Raw genomic sequence first — 16,490 nt, forward strand, 5'->3', positions numbered from 1 at the left:
CCACAAATAAATGCAAAAATTGTTTTTTTTAAAATGAAGATCGCAGTACCGCTTGTGTGGATTACGCATGTGGTTTGAAAGAGTCAAGCATCAACTAGGATACAACCTCTCGTGATTTGCTATAAATTTAAGTTCAAAATAAAAATTTTATCCGATAGGCTACGGCACCTGAAGACTAATAGTATGCATGCTCATGTTCATTGGGACTGTTCCGAACACCCGTCTGTTTATATTTTGCATTGAAATTAATAGCAATATGTCATGCCCTTAACTTGTGATTTAGAATGTTCATTCAGCCTTTGCAATCTTGAATCCTCATGCAGTGTGAAATGTCAAGTGAAATGACGTCACGTGAACGTGGTCAATGAAAAGTGTAAGACCGACCAGTTCCTACTTTTGTTTTATTCAAAGAATGTTCTGTAATCACTACCTTCCAAAAAATCTTAAGAAAGGTCGAGAAAGTCCACGTGCAGAAGATGTTAACCCGTCTGTTGCATACGGATTTCAGGCCACTGTGCAGTTGCTACCGGGCACTAGTGTTCTTTGGTGAGAACTGACAATTAACTGACAATTAAAATAATTTTAAAGAAATTTAAAGTAAAAAGTAAAACTTAAACAATTGTTAATACAGTTTATTATAGTTTAATATAGTAAATATAGTAAATTTGGTAAACGCAAGGGCCCCGTTCAGATTTGGGGTCAGATTCTTCCAAACCACAAAGCCTTCATCGTTTGAGTAGCTTTTGGGCAAACATCGAAAATGCCGAAACATCGAAATTCGTCAATCAAAGTTGCCTACATAATAGCAAACGCTTTGCGATTAGATTGAATGTGAGGTTCATACACGGGTAATCCACGAGACAATAAAAACGACATGACGTGCCATAACATTCGCATGGTTTCCATCGTACCACGTTGCCCCGTTATCTACAGATACGCACGTCGCGCTTTATTAGTTATTTAAGTGCACGGTGAGGCTGAGGCATTTCTCCTTGATCGCGGAAGATAACAAGGCCACTGAGGTTCATCGCAACAGGGTGTCCAATAAAGATCTCGGCGCTTCAGCCGTCATTCTCGCACTGCCATATGCTCATAAAACCAACACGCCCGTTCACATGTCTTTAGTCGCTGCCTAGCCTGTTTCTAGCCTTATAATGGCCTTGGCTTGTATGGGCGTATATGGCGCACAGTACCAGTAGGCCTACGCTAGTGTCTTTCAGCACAATGACATTTTACAATATCTTAATTTGGTGATACTTTTTCGGTTTCGTGTCGGCTACATCGCACCATATCAACTTTTCTCTCATTCAGTACATGAAGCCAAATGTTCCGTCGCAGAAATAAATATATATATATATATATCACACTGGGACTGAAAAACGCGAGCACAAATGGGTTGCTCGCTGAAATTAAATGCAGAGAGAAGGTTTGCAGCGCGCGGGCCGCGTTTCTATCGGCTACATCCCTCTGTTCTGAAGTGGGATGCTGTTTGAAGTGCGTATTTACTAACTGCGGGATTACGTCTGAATGAACTGAGATTAAAGATCCCCGCGCATCGTACACCGGTCAGCATCAGTCGGCTCTGCACTCAGAACGCTTATCTGATGAGCCTCCGAGTTAAGACTGATAATTGGTAAAGTCACACCCTCAGACCCTCTGTTCTCTCAGCCCGCGTCGTTCACTCCGGGACAAAGGGCCGAGTGTTTTGAAATAAATAACACCGTCGACGAGGGGCTAAAGCGAATCATAACATTAGGTGAGCGCAGAAAATTCCTCCGAGAGAAAAGGGAGAGAGAGAGAGAGAGCGAAGGGCAAGTCGCCTTGGGGAGGGGGGGAAGAAGAGAGGAAGAATGAACTAAAGAAAGACAGAACGAGGTTATCGAGAGTTTAACTAGGGATTAAAACTCCAAGATGGATATCTCATTAGTTTGATTTGTGAAAAGGTAATATCATAATGGTTAGAGCAACTGTGTTGTATATAAGGACAGCCCGAAGGCTCACAATATACGATACTACCCCAGTTTTTCTAAGGCTTTCAACAACAACGATAATAATACGAATACTATATAATAATAATAATAATAATAATAACTATAATAATAATAATAATAATAATAATAATTTCCGCAGCTTCATCTGCCTGTTTGTTTTATCTAGTTGAAAGCTGTATTATGTTCCGTGGGTCTTTCTATCCTTTATACTATAACTAGGGAATTATTATTATTATTATTATTATTATTATTATTATTATTATTAGTTGTTGTTGTTGTTGTAATTGTAGCAGTAGAGTGGACAGAACAATCGAAAACTATCAACATGCTAAAAACCTAAATCCTGTGAACTTGTCCCAGTATGTTTAGCGATGTTGCAGAATCTGAATGGACCTATATCAGCGTATAAGGAACCTTTATGGTATTGGTGTTGATATATTGAGTGTAACAACAGATTATCCATCAACTTGTATTTTAAATAAAAAATACCGTTCGTTTAAAAAAGTATTCAAGTAGCCTATTGTACTGTGCAGAGACGTGAACATTTTGCACGCTCTCACTTATAATATGAAAAACATATAGAATATAAAATGTGTATTTTTAGAGAAATACTTGTTTTCCAAATTCTGACATGACAATTGAAAGATATTTAAACTTATTAAACCTTCAATTCTGGCTAACACCAAAAACACAGTGAAAAAAAATCAACATTTACCGTAAACCTTTAATTGCGCAAAATCGCCAGTTGGTCTAAACTTTTCCCACCTGTTGACATTTTCTTTCCGAATTACTCATAATTTATGGCTATTGTTACTTTTCTGGTATCGTTATAATTCTTCTGCGAACTTCAGTAGTAACCACAAAAGTGTAGAACAGGCCCATATTAAATGGAAGTCCACTTATGATTAAATATGTCTTTCTGAGATTATAGATGAGATGTGGAATGTATCTTAAATTATGATTACAATGGCATGTTGAATTGCCGTCACAGAGTACGAAGATGAAAAATTGCAAATGACCTTTAAACATATCCAATGGATGTGTCTAATATATATATATATATATATATATATATATATATATATAGTGTGTGTGCTGCCATGTATGATATGTATTTTGCTTTAATAGTTTAATTTTTCAACATATTTAGGAATAGGTGTAAGTAGGTGTATACTTTAAGTAGGTTAATGAGATGCAATTATTGATTGTGACGGCGTGTGGTAAAAGTGTTTCTTTAGGAATGCAAGTTCGCACTGAATAGCCTTGGTTTGAGATGTACATCGGATAAATAGAACTGTTGGTACGAGTGTTTACAGAAACAATTGATTTCATTTAGATGGGCCAAAGGACTGAATTATCGCCGCACTTTAACGGGAGATTAAGTATTTCCGTGTATTTTAAAGCTGAAATTCCCTAGCATGATGGCCAACTTCGCGTGAAACAGACATACCAGCCAGAGATCGCGAGGCACTTAACCCCGATTGTGTGCATTTTTTTCCGTGCCCATCTCCCCGTGAACACAGACAATCGATGTAGCGCTCATTAAGTGCTGGGTGATTTCAAATGTGACCCAAAATGGTGTGAACATACGCATTCCGTGTACTGGGAGGTCCCTTTGTGACGGCCGTGTACGGAGGAAACAATTTTTAGGCCATCATTTTGAACATTACATTTTGTGAGCGAGGTGTCAAGTTGCTTCCTGGTTTCTCTTTAGATGTTTGTTTTCAGACTGAGAGGACATTGTCCATTCATTCGGGAAGTTGTTGTGGAAATGCCGGCGGGACGGGCGTCTTTCTGGGCCCTCGTCCCCGGGCCTTTGCTGTCTGTCTCGATCGGGAGTTGAGTTTACACCTTGGGGGTTTACAGGTGGAAACGCCGAGGTGAAAGGGTCAGCGATGAATAACCGCTTGATATTGTTGAGTCGTAGTCAGTATCGTGGTTCAGTGTTTGAAGACCGAGAACGAGGGCTGAATGAGTCTTCTAATAATAATAATAATAACAGTAATAATCATCATCATCATCATTAACATCATTTTATAGCCATGTAGCCTATAGCCTATAATAATTAGAGATCTACATTTTTTTTAAACTTATGAATTTAGTATTATCGCCTACAATCCCAACACTCGTTTTCGCAAATGTTGAGACTGTTATAATTTTAACCTACGCTTACTTACTACACCTACTATTTAGCTAATATATTGAAATGAAAAATAGGGCTTATCATGAGTTTCCCCCACTATCTCAAGACGGCATTTTCAGTTTCATTTATTTCAATATTTCATCCTCCCACGACACACATTCTGTGCAAATTTGAGACATTTATGCATTTGAGACTTTATTTAGTGCCTGATTCTGTCAGATATCTACCTTTGCTAGGATATTTTGTTGCTTTCAGCTTGATTGTCTACATGTCTGTCTTGTCGAAATGGGTTAACTAGAATATATCTTCCAAAAGTAAAGGTCATACAAAGTTGTAGAATCATAGAACGAAACTTCCCCGTCAAAGCGCTGGCTTGTGCGACGAGGATAGAACTGTTCGGTAATAAGTTTGTGGGGAATTGGACGGCGCGTGGTGGATTCTCCAGTCACTTCCTTACGTAGTCCCCATAGAGCTCCCTTCGTGATGCATTGCGTACTTTCGCTCCGCGCGACTCCACCTGTCACTCCGAGCTCGCGCAAGATGAATTGCCTGGAGTTAAATACCTCTTAATGGCAACTTTTATAAATCTACCATTACGCTTGTCTCGTTGTGGCCAGTGATTCGAGAGTAGCGACACGATTAGACCATAACATGCAAAGAAACACATCGATATTGATGATTCCATTAGCCGTTTTACAAACTAACATTTTAACGCTGCTTTCTGTGCGCGAGAATGTTTCTTTCTTCCACAACTTCTCATTTCTCCTTACCGGATGTCTTCCACTGGATCTCCCCGTTACTTTTATTTCCCATGAATTCTTTGGCTCTCGTTATGTGAATAAACCGTTTGAAGTTAATGGAATTTGTTCTGGTTAGGAAGAATTTCCCGCTTATGTACTTATTAATATTCCTCATATTTGCGCACGTGAAGATTTAGACCAAATACAGTAATTGGAAAGGCCTCTGTGCCAAATTGTTTGTTTCAACAAATTAACAAAAATGGGTGGGCTAATGACAGTTTGTTTTCGAAAATTACATTTTCATTTGATCTTCCCCTGACAGTAGAGCACCCAACTTGTACAGCTTTTCTGGGCAACGTCATAATGGAGTGAGTGCTTTTCTGGTTCGTTCTAACTGAAGATTTTCGCATGAGGGTTGTTTAGATATAGAAGGCTACTGCGCTTAACTCAATTTTAAGCAGCAGATTTACATACTAAGCCCCCTGGCAGCTCTCAAGTTCTGCTTTTTCTCCCCTCCTTCAGAATGATTCTGTTCTTTTTCTGCCTGTCTTTTCTTTCTCCCTCTTCTCTTACCATCTGTTTCTGCCGTCCCTTATTCCGTCCCCTGTCTTTCTGTCCCTGTCTTCCTGTGTTTTGTGCCCCCCCCCCACGCGCCCCCCCCCCCCACCCCACCCTTCTTTGTCTGCCCGGTCCGGCCCCCTCCATTGTTCCCGAGTTGCCTCCCATTTCCGCCTCGGGTGCGACCTCTGACCCCCGGGACCCCGCTTCATTCTCTCCCCGCGACTCGACTCATCCCCCAGTTTCCCCCCCAGTGGACCGCTGCCCCAGAGGTTTTTCGGGTTCTTGGCGACTGTTGCCGACCATGCCTCGCAGAACCCCAGTGCGGCCGCCGTCGTGCGCCCGCCGCAACGCGGCGCCGCCGTTAGCGGTCGTTAGCCGTCCCCGGAGTCGCCGATCCCCCTCCCTGCTCCGCGCTCCGGAACTTCGCGACTTCGCTTCGCGCGTTTGGGGAGTCTGAGCGCTGGGCCCGGCTGAGAGTCATCGCTCTGGCGCTCTGGCGCTCACCGGAAAGACCCGGGAGGGAATCCTGCGGTCGGGGAAAACTGTGTGTGTACGTGTCGCGTGTCAGTTAGGCGTTTGGGTCCGGTGGAACTGCGCTTCGTCTCGGCGGATGGTGCCGGTGCTTTTGGGTGTCCGGTTGAGCCTCTTTCTTCCGTTTGCAACTTTCACAAACACTTTGCTCTGGCAGAGCACGCATGGTGTCAATCCCACGAACACATGCACACACACGGACACACCCTCTCTTTTACTCTCACTTGTCCACTCACACACACACACACGGTCACTCATGCACACATTCACTCACTGATTCTTTTTCTTCTCTCTCTCTCACTCACTCACTCATACACGCACTCACTCACTCACTAAGAGTAATGCCAGTAATTATTTTTCACCAATAGGGGTGAAAAGGTCAACAAATATAAGCCTTTGAAACTTATGAAGAGTTTTTATTAAGCTGGGTTTATTCAGAAACTGTGTGTTGCATTATGGTTTGAGTCAGTGCCTGTGAGGAGTGCAAGGGGGGGGAGGGGTGTGTGTGTGGGGGGGGGGGTTACAGCAGAAGTTTGGTAGGATGTGCAAGTCAAGGAGGGTCAGCTTGATTGACAGCTCCCATCCTTAGTGACAGCCTTCTTAGAGTCTGTCCGTCAGGCTGGCGGTCTCCATGGAGACTGACGTCATGGTGAGTGAGTCAGCTGTCCCGCGCTGGACGGGGGACGGGGGTTGTCTCGGCCGAACGGGCACAGTTTTTAGGAAGTCTTTCGGAGGCAGTAAATATCCAGGATTACTCATAACTGGAATTATCTTTATAGATTATAAGCTACATTGCGGGAGTCGCTGCAAGTGCTATTTTTGCATCTGGATTTATCATTGGATGTCACCTTTTTCCGCACGAATCGGGCTTGCGATGGGGAGAATGTTTTATGGTTCGGATCGCACCGGAGGGAGACTGATTCTGGGGTTTCTGGGAAGGAGAACCGAACCACGCCGACCTCCCCGTGAAAATCCAAGGGCAACAATGTGGCAGAATAAATCCAGTGGGAGGAGCTTTGTCCTGCCACGCCCTCTCCAAATGCGGAGCCATCTCCGGGCGTGCTACGGCGTCTTGGCGTGAGGAAGAGGAAGGTCTGTGCACCACCTGCGGAGAGATGAAGGCTCTGGCAGGAGCTGGACGGACTGCGGGTTTGGGCTGTCAGGGTGAATGGCAGTGATGGATTTCCCATGGCTTAAATATGAGCCATTTAACTTTGAATAACCCAGGTCAGCAATAAGTACATATAATATAATATAATATAATATAATATAATATAATATAATATAATATAATATAATATAATGCATAGTGTGTGTGTGTGTGTGTGTGTGTATGTGAGAGAGAGCATTGTGTATTTGTGTGCATGTGTGTGTGTGAATGACAGTGTGCATATCCCTCTGTGTGGGTGTGTGTGTGTGAGAGAGAGAGCAGGGTGTGTGTATGTGTGTGTGTGTGAGAGAGAGAGAGCAGGGTGTGTGTGTGTGTGTTAGAGTGTGTGTTGGGGGAAGCATGCTGTGCGTTTTGAATCACTCCATACAGAAGAGTAAGGGGATTATCCCATTCAGCTAAGACCAAGATCCCCAAGGGAGCTCAAAATGCTTTTAGTCAGCTCCAAGCGTGCTCACTGACATCACTGAACTTCACTACATCCATGTGCATGCGTGTGTGTATGTTTGTGTGTGCGCGCGCGCGTGCATGTGTGTGTGAGTGTTCATGTGTGTGTGCGTGCGTGCGTGTGTGTGTGTGTGTGTATGTTTGTGTGTGTGTGTGCATGCATGTGTGTGTGCGTATGTGTGTCTGTGTGTGCTTGTGTGTGCTTGTGTGTGCTTGTGTGTGTGTGTGTGCGAATGTGTGTGTGCATGCATGCAGGGCAGGTGGAGGGTCATGCTGGGGTGAGATGGGTCCCTTTGAGACCCCGCTGTCCTGTGTGTGCCTGTCCCAGAGAGCAGCTCTGTATCACTCCGCTGCTGGGATCCACAGCCCCGGGGGGGGGGGGGGGGGTATTTTCAAAACGAACTGAATTTTCCCAATTTTCTAACCCAATCTACCTGACAACATGGACACCTCATTTCAGGCAAAACGTTATGCCATTTATAAATAACCCTTGGCTACTTCCTGCAGATTATTTTTGCACGTTGCTTCTTTTAATGACTGAATGTTCACTTTTTCTGAAACATGGGGACACGGTTTGAACGATCAGCACTCCCCGCGAAAACTCCCCCCTGTAAAATTCAAGTGCCACTTGGCTGTCAAACAGGGTGACCCAACGCTGGGTCTTATCTCCATACGGTCCCTTCTTTTCCAGAGGAAGGCACGGCAGGATTACACACATGGGTAACACCGTCCCTGGCCAAATTCATTCAAGGAGCTATATTTGCCTACTTTCAATCAGATCTGCTGGAAATGCATTTTTGTCACAAATGGGCCTCATATTATCCAGCAAGCAAAATCTGTAAATATGGGTATTTCCTCTAAACTAAAATAGTAAGGCATTTAATATATTTGTACTCCGATTAGACCGTGTGATGAGAGATTCTCTTATAAATGAATAAATAAATATGTATGACATGCTTAGCATGTAAAAATTAAAAAGCACTAGTAACTGAATGACCAGATATTTGAAATGTGTTTGAAACTAAATGTTTTTGCCACTTACAAATTTATAATTTCATGCTCATGTAATGCGATGTCGTATGCACAAAATATACATAAATGATTGGAAACGACTGACATTCCAAATATATGGACATGTCTGCGAAATACTTTAAACACGTCAAAAAGAAAATGTAACTTTATCTACACAACTAATTCATGGGACCCTGGATTGAAATAATTATTTCAAGATTTGTGTTTAAATAAACTGACAGTGAGCTCTTGTCTTCCTCACCTATTTAGCTCAATGGAGTTAAATATGTGAAGGGATTTATTACTAAAATGTGTGTTTTAATACTGGCTGTGGGGAGTTGAACCCACGGCACTGTGCGTGTTAGCGTACTGTTGGGTTTGCCATGTGATTGTGCATTAACTTTATTCAGTCTGCATGATTGCTTGGAGGAGGGAGAGAAAGAAAGGGGGAATTAGAGGTTGAGAGAGTGAAGGAGAGGAGGGTAGAAATATTGAGGGATCAGGTGTGGACTCCAAGAGAGGATGAGGAGAGAGAAAGTGAGGGAGGGAGGGAGGGAGAGATGGAGAGAGAAAGAGAGAATGAGGGAGAGAGAGTAGAAGAGAGGGAAAAGGAAAGAGAGAGGGAGAGAGAGAGAGATTCCCCTCTCTTGTATGTCCCTAGTAGGTTTGCCGGTGTAGAAGCAGATCTTCTCCTTCAGTGACTCTATTAATTTACCTCATTTATCTTAAACACCAGCATAAATACCAGGGACCCCAACCAGAGAGAAACACTGAGTATGCGCTGGTTGTGTGTGTGTGCGCGTTTGTGTGTGTGAGTGTGTGAGTGAGAGAGGGAGAGTGAGTGTGTGCATGGCCAACCTGCTACTACCCTCTCCATTCCCAGAGGACAAATCCTGAGCGGAAAAACTCATTTTCCCACAAATAGTTTGTCAGCTGAGCTTGGAGGAGTGATAAATTATCACAGACAGGAGGTGAGGTAAAGCAAGTAAGGAAAGGAAAGTGGCTCTTTCTCTTTCTTTCTCTCTCTCTTTCTCTTCTCTTTCTGTCTCTTTCTTGTTCTTTCTCCTTTCCACTTTCTCTTACACACATGCTCACATACACATACACACACACTCACACACACACACACACAAGCACTCACACACACACACACCCCACACACACACACACAGCCTCACACACCCACAGACACACACACACACACACACACACACACACACACACACACACACACACACACAGCCACACACACATTCACACACACCCACAGAGAGACTCACACTCACACACATGCACACACACACTCACACTCTCACACACACACACACACACACAAGCACTCAGACACCCCACCCACACACACACAAACACACACACACAGCCTCACACACCCACACGCACACACACAACCACACACACCTACAGAGAGACACATGCACACACACATACACACACACACACAGCCACACACACCCACAGAGAGACACATGCACACACACACTCACACTCTCACACACACACACACACTCACAGACACACACACACACACACACACACACACACACGTGCGCAGGGTGGCGCGGGGACGCTAGCTTGCCGCTGTCACTCAGCTGTGACTCTCCCCATCCAGAGTGATAAATTGACGAGCAGAGAAATGGATTTGTTTTCAAATGGTAACACTTCAGAGAAACAATAATTCAGCGTGCGGTGCGCTGGCAAGAGATGGATGGGGCGGGCAGGGAGATCAGAAAGAAAGGGGGGGGAGAGAGGGAGAGAGAGAACAAGAGGAAAACATCTCTGGGAAAAAAAGGGAAAACCCACAAACAAGCCCTGGGTCAGCCAGCGGGGAAAACCTGCGTGTGTCGCTGAAACCGCCATTAGCCGGGAACAGCATCCCGCTACAGAGTCAAGAGAAACCGTCACGACCCGCCAGATCCCCAAATAAAGGGTTGCAGGGGTGTGTTCAATCTACGCACCGTGGTGGTCTGTTGTTCAGTCGCGGCAGCCGGTTAACCGAGGTGCCCTCAAAAGCCGTGCGGAAGAATTCGAAAGCATTTAAAACATTTCCTTGAGGTTCTGTGCTCGCGTGTGTAGGACACTGACGTGGATTCGACCGTCTTTGGCACTGTGGGATCACCTGCCGGCCTGTCTGTTAAACACTGCGTTCTAGGCGTAACCCGAAATTAAGCGGGAAGCTCTGTGGAATTTAATTCCACCCCCACCGCGCCGCGTAGATGAGATTGTCGGTGGCGTTCTCCGAGGCAGTGTGTCGATGGTTCATTTCACTCGGTAAACACAGTTTAGTAAACCATTCTGACTCATGATATATCTCTTTTTGTGCCTTTACCGAGGCCTTTTAACGATAACCCAGCCAATCGATTGAAACGTAAAACACACTCAATATTTACACGTGTTTGCACATGGCACCATTGATCATGTATAGTTTTAAGTACAGGATAATTGGGCCAGAGTTTTCTTTATAAAAGCATGTTTGTCGCTGTCTCTCAGATATTTAGGCGTATACATCAGCTACATTAGAAGTACCTGCAATGAAAACAAGAAACATGCTTCAAAATACACGCAGTGTCAAAATGATGAGAAATATAATTATTTTGCGGCTCTAAATGGCATCTTTTATGTGTTCATATACTGCATTTTAACTTTTGTATTAAAGTGTATTAAACTTTGAGGTATTGTAAATATTGTGACTGAACAACAAACTACAACAAACTGCATAGTTATATATATGGCTTTTTGTGTTTTGTTCATATCAAGTTTTATTTTCCCGATTTTACAAATGTATTTTCTGTGAGGGCTCAGAATTCTGACCGGAATATTATCTGTAATACTCAAGCCAGTGAGAGCTTAAATTCAGAACTATCTGGATATTTGCACTGACATCAAACCGAGTGTCAGTTTGTCCCAAACTGCTCTTCGCTGTAACTAGCGCACGTTGAGAGAAGCCGTAGCCGCTACACGGAACGCTCTCGGGACGACGCGTTTCTAAACGAGGGTGCGCGGCCTCCCGCGGGCGAGCGCGAGAACGCGCCGCGCGGAGAGTTCCGGAACGGTCCGTCAAAGACGCGACTCGTAAAACACAAAGATGCGTCGGTCCCAGGACGGGCGGGGAGCGACGAGCGGCGAGCGGCGAGCGGGCGCCTCGCAGGAGGGGCCGCGGGAATGCCGCGTGTTCGACGGGCTGTCCGACAACCCGCTCGCTCGTCCTGGCGCCATTTCCCCCTCCCTCCCTCCTTCCCTCCCTCCCTCCATCTGTCTCTCGACAAACCGCGGAGCCCGGCTTGTCACCTTAAACCGCCCCCGTAACAATGGGCATAATAATTACCAATCATCATCATCATCACCATCACCATCACCATGAACATCACCATAATCATCACAATCATCGCTTTTTCAGCCAGCTAAATGGCTGGAGTTTTAGTCGCACATGCACTTGCAATCTGCATAACAAAGCCTTAATTATCGATATGGATCTTTCATCTTTCCTTTGCTTTTGTGACCCTTTTCTCTTTTTCTCTCTCCCCTTCCCCTCTTACTCTCTCTCTCTCTGTGGTTTCCCATCCCCTTTTGATCTCTTTTGCTCTCTTTTTGCCTTTATTCACGGCCTTTTTTCCATATCTCTCTCTCTGTTACACACGCTTTTTATTTATAAATATAGTCCTTTTATTCTTTCTATCTCTCTTGCAGACACTGTCACTCACACTTCACTCTCCCTCGCTCTCTCTATTCCTCTCTCTCTCTTCCCCCCTCCCTCTCTCTCTTTCTCTCTCTCTTCCCCGCCCCTCTCTCTTTCTCTCTCTCTCTCCCTCCACGGTGATTAATGGACTAAGGCAATGGAGCACAGAGCTGCTTGTAGCCACCAGACAGCCTCTATCCCAGAATGCACCAGGGAACGGAGAGAGAGCGGGAGAGAGAGAGAGAGAGGTAAAGTGGAGCGTGGGCGAACGAGGGGAGCTCAGCTGAAAGTCGCGGACTTAATTCTATGCATCATTAAGCAGTCTCACTCAATGCAACATCCCCTATACATCATCCACGCTCTGTAAACACAACGATGACATTACATTAGCAACTGCAAATGAATTTTCTTTTTAGAGGGAAATTGAGAATACTCTCGCTTGCTCCCTCTCTCTCTCTCTCTCACGCACGCACACACACGCGCGCACACGTACTCAAACGCTCTCAAAACCCAGAAACAGCCTATTAAAAGCGGACATATTAAAACAAAAGAAAATCACAAACAACATCCCCCTCCACTTGTGCTGCCGTCTCCTAAAATTTGTTGGCTTGACAAACGTGGAGTGTGTGTGTGTGTGCACGCGTGCGTGTGTGTGTGTGCATATGAGAGAGTGCAGTTTGTGTGTGAGAGAGAGCAGTGCTTGTGTTTGCATGAGAGAGAGGGAGAGAGTGCAGTGGTTTTGTGTGTGTGCGAGAGAGTGTAGTTTGTGTATGTGTGTGAGAGAGCAGTGTTTGTATTTGTATGAGAGAGGGAGAATGCAGTGATTTTGTGTGTGTGTGTGCGTGCGAGAGAGAGAGCAGTATTCATGTGTGTGCGCGTGTTCAGTCAGGGCTAGTCACATTTCCACGGAGTCTGGACTGATCAAGTTTCTCTGTTGTTGCGCAGAGATCCATAAGAACTGGAGCACCGCGCGCTCGCTGTGTGTTTGCGTGCTTACGTGCAGCCGGCGTGAACACACACACACACACACACACACACACACATACACATTGAGGGCTGCGTACGAGCGGAGAAACTAAATCGTTTTTTTTTCCCCACGCGGGTCCGAATCGGAGCCTGCGAGCGGGGGAAGAAGAATCGGACTGCGTTTGCTACGGGCGCGGTTCGCCAGCCAGAACGCAGCCGGCGTCGGCGCGGGTCCAGACGACCGTTCAGAACGTTTTCTCGGTCCTTCTCCGTCGCAGTAACCTCCCGACTTAGCGCCTTCGCCGTCCCCCGTGAAACGCCGCGATCCCTTCCCCGTATCGGAAAGACCTCCGAAACGTGACGCGCTTCGGGGGCTCCGCTCAGCCGTGAGAAAACCCCGAACGCCATAAATTGCCCCGGCTAATCAAATGAATAATTATGTGTTTTTATTGCGCGCGCTGGTTTTTTTTTTTTTCCTTTCTTTTTTTTTTTTGAAGCCTACGAAATCCATTAAGGCCGTGCAATACATCATCTCCTCCCCGGCTCGCTGTGTACACGCCGGGGCTCGTTTGAGAATATCGAATCTGTTACAGTAAAGTAACTCCTCAGATTGAGCGAGATGTAAAAAATCCATGGCTTTCGTGAATCTGTAAGAGGCTGTCATCGCCGGCCCCCGGATGAATGATGGCCGTGGGCTTCTTTCGGAAGGGGGGGGGGGGGGGGGGGGGCGATATAAAAAGCAAAATTATGACTTGTGGAAAGATGCGGGACGGATGGACAGGGAGGGTGGGGTGGTGGTGGGATCGAAAGAGAGATCCGTCCAGCAATGAGGGCAATCAGTCAATGAAGCGAAGATTGAATGTGCCATCCTCCCCCGAACTCCCAGACAGTCCCGGGCGTGTCACGAGGGGGGCAGTCCGGGGTCGGGGGTCTTTGGGGGTGGTGGAGGAGGAGGGGGGAGGTCTAAAACATGACCCCTGACCTCCTCTCCAGTTCAGCCTAGTACATCGACTTCCTGGGGACCCTGTACTTTCTAACTGTCGGTGTTTCCAGGGGAACCCCCGCATTGCCCTCATCCGAAACAGACGTGTCCCTCAGCATATGGTTTCATAAGCAGTTTTTATCCATATTTGTCCCTTTTTTTCCTCACAGTTATGAAGGCTGGTCATATTTATAAGCTGGTGTCATTGCTGTGTTTCTCTTGACTGATCTCTTCTGAGAGGCTGTGGCACTGGACATGATGTCATCTCAAGTACCTCCTCTTTTGCTCTGAGGTCCAGTCTTCCATTCCCTGCTCTTTTGGCTCTGAAGTCCAGTTGTCCACCACTGCTTTTTTGGCTCTGATGTCTAGTCTTCCATCCCTTGGTTTTTGGATCTGAAGATCTTCTCCCCTTCCTTTCTGCTCTGACCTCAACCAGCAGCGCTCACACCGCCACCGCACTGGAGCTGCGTTCTTCCGCAGCTCGTACAGGCGTGAGAACGCGTGTCCGGCAGGATGTCTGCATTAGCGTCTGCGACTGTCTTCCTGCACCACGACGAGCGCTTCAACTCTCCGCCTCTCAAGTGCCAATCACGCGTCATCGTGGTCTTCTCCGGTCCCGGGTCAGCCGTGTTTCACAGAGCGCGCGCCGCGTCCGTGTAACGGCGGCCCACCCAGGCCATAACCGGCCCTCTCTCTGCAGGTGTTACGCCACACCTGTGACTGGGTAATGGGGGCTTTATGGCCAATTCAAATGAAAATTATTCTCAAATTACGGCCCCGCACAATTTATTATACATCCCCATCGTCAAAGACACCTGGTCCTGGGCCTCTTTGGTAAATGAATGAACTTTGAATTGAATAATAGAATGTGTGTATGTGTGTTGGTGTGAGAGTGTGGATTAGAGTGCGGTTCGATATTTGCATCCGAAACCGAACTGAGCCCGAGAGAATAGTCCCCGAACCGAACGGAACGCATTTGTTGATTATTTCGGATTTCGATTTTGAAGGCATTTGCTTTGAGGCAGTAACGGAGGCTGTGATTGCAGTTTGACTTGTACCTGCTTCAACGGTGCACCCTCAGTCCAGTGCTGTCATATTTCATTACAACGCTGCATGTTTTGCATTTAACAAAACCAGTTGGCTGTTTTGCTTCCGCAGTTACGACCAAGTGGAAGTGTTTCCATACGGGTGATTTGCCATGGTTTTCGGTAATAATTAGCCCTCCCGATGAGAGCTTTCGCTTGACTTCATCCATGGTCCATCGCTTTTTTTTGTCTTTTCCACCAAAAGCATGCGCAGCAAAGGTAGTGACACAGATTCAACAAAATACACACCCACGTCGCACGCACAGGCAAGATATCAAGTCATTTTATTGAATTAAATAAGGCGCGCAATTCAAATAAATCTTAAAATAATTTAAATAAATATAGCTTAAACACGAATACAGTCATAACCAAACCCGACCAAGTCCGAGCGTTAACAGTAAATATTCGACAGAAAATAAAACATGTGCATGTGTGTTTGATCCTGACATACTTGCTTCTAATATATTGCATCAATACATGTAATTATGTAAGCAAATATATTGGCACCAAGTATTTATGATTATGTGGAAGTGACACGGTGTTTGTTAACTGCGCACGTCTGCCTCCTCATGTCTAAACAAACCCCCTCGATAATTACCCACCGCTCCTATCTCCCGAGCCCTTTCCCCGACCCGATCCTGTGCTCTGTGGGGCACCAGAGAGCCCCAGTAAACCTGCTCTCCTGATCTTTTTATTGCCCCCCTCAACGACAGCCCCCCCAGCCACCCCCCCCCCCGCCCCCAGCCCCCCCCCCCCCCCCGCCAAGGTCCATGGCGGCTCGGTGAGCTGACCCAGAGCTCTGAGGACGCGTCTGAAACGCCGCAGCGAGGGGAACACTTTCACGCCACCCCCCCCTTCCGCTCTTATCTCTGAAGGCTCTGGTGCTTTTATCAGACTTCTCATCCGCTAAAAAAGTTCCACCCCCCCCCCCCCCCACCCCCCTCCTGCACTGCAGCTGAAGTGGCTTCCAGGTGGACTTGGCTCCTCGTCATCTTTTTTTTTCCCCTCACATTTTCATCAGTACTACTCTGTGGCCCCCCCCCCCCCCCGCAGACATCACCATGCACCCCTACACCAAGATCACTGTGCCCCCACCCCCAGAGATAATTATGCCCCCCCCCCATCTCCAGGCAGAGATCTCTGAAGCTGCGGTTCAGTCCCCCCCCCAAAC

The sequence above is a fragment of the Anguilla anguilla genome, chromosome 14, assembly GCF_013347855.1.
Source record: "Anguilla anguilla isolate fAngAng1 chromosome 14, fAngAng1.pri, whole genome shotgun sequence".
Classification (NCBI taxonomy): Eukaryota; Metazoa; Chordata; class Actinopteri; order Anguilliformes; family Anguillidae; genus Anguilla; species Anguilla anguilla.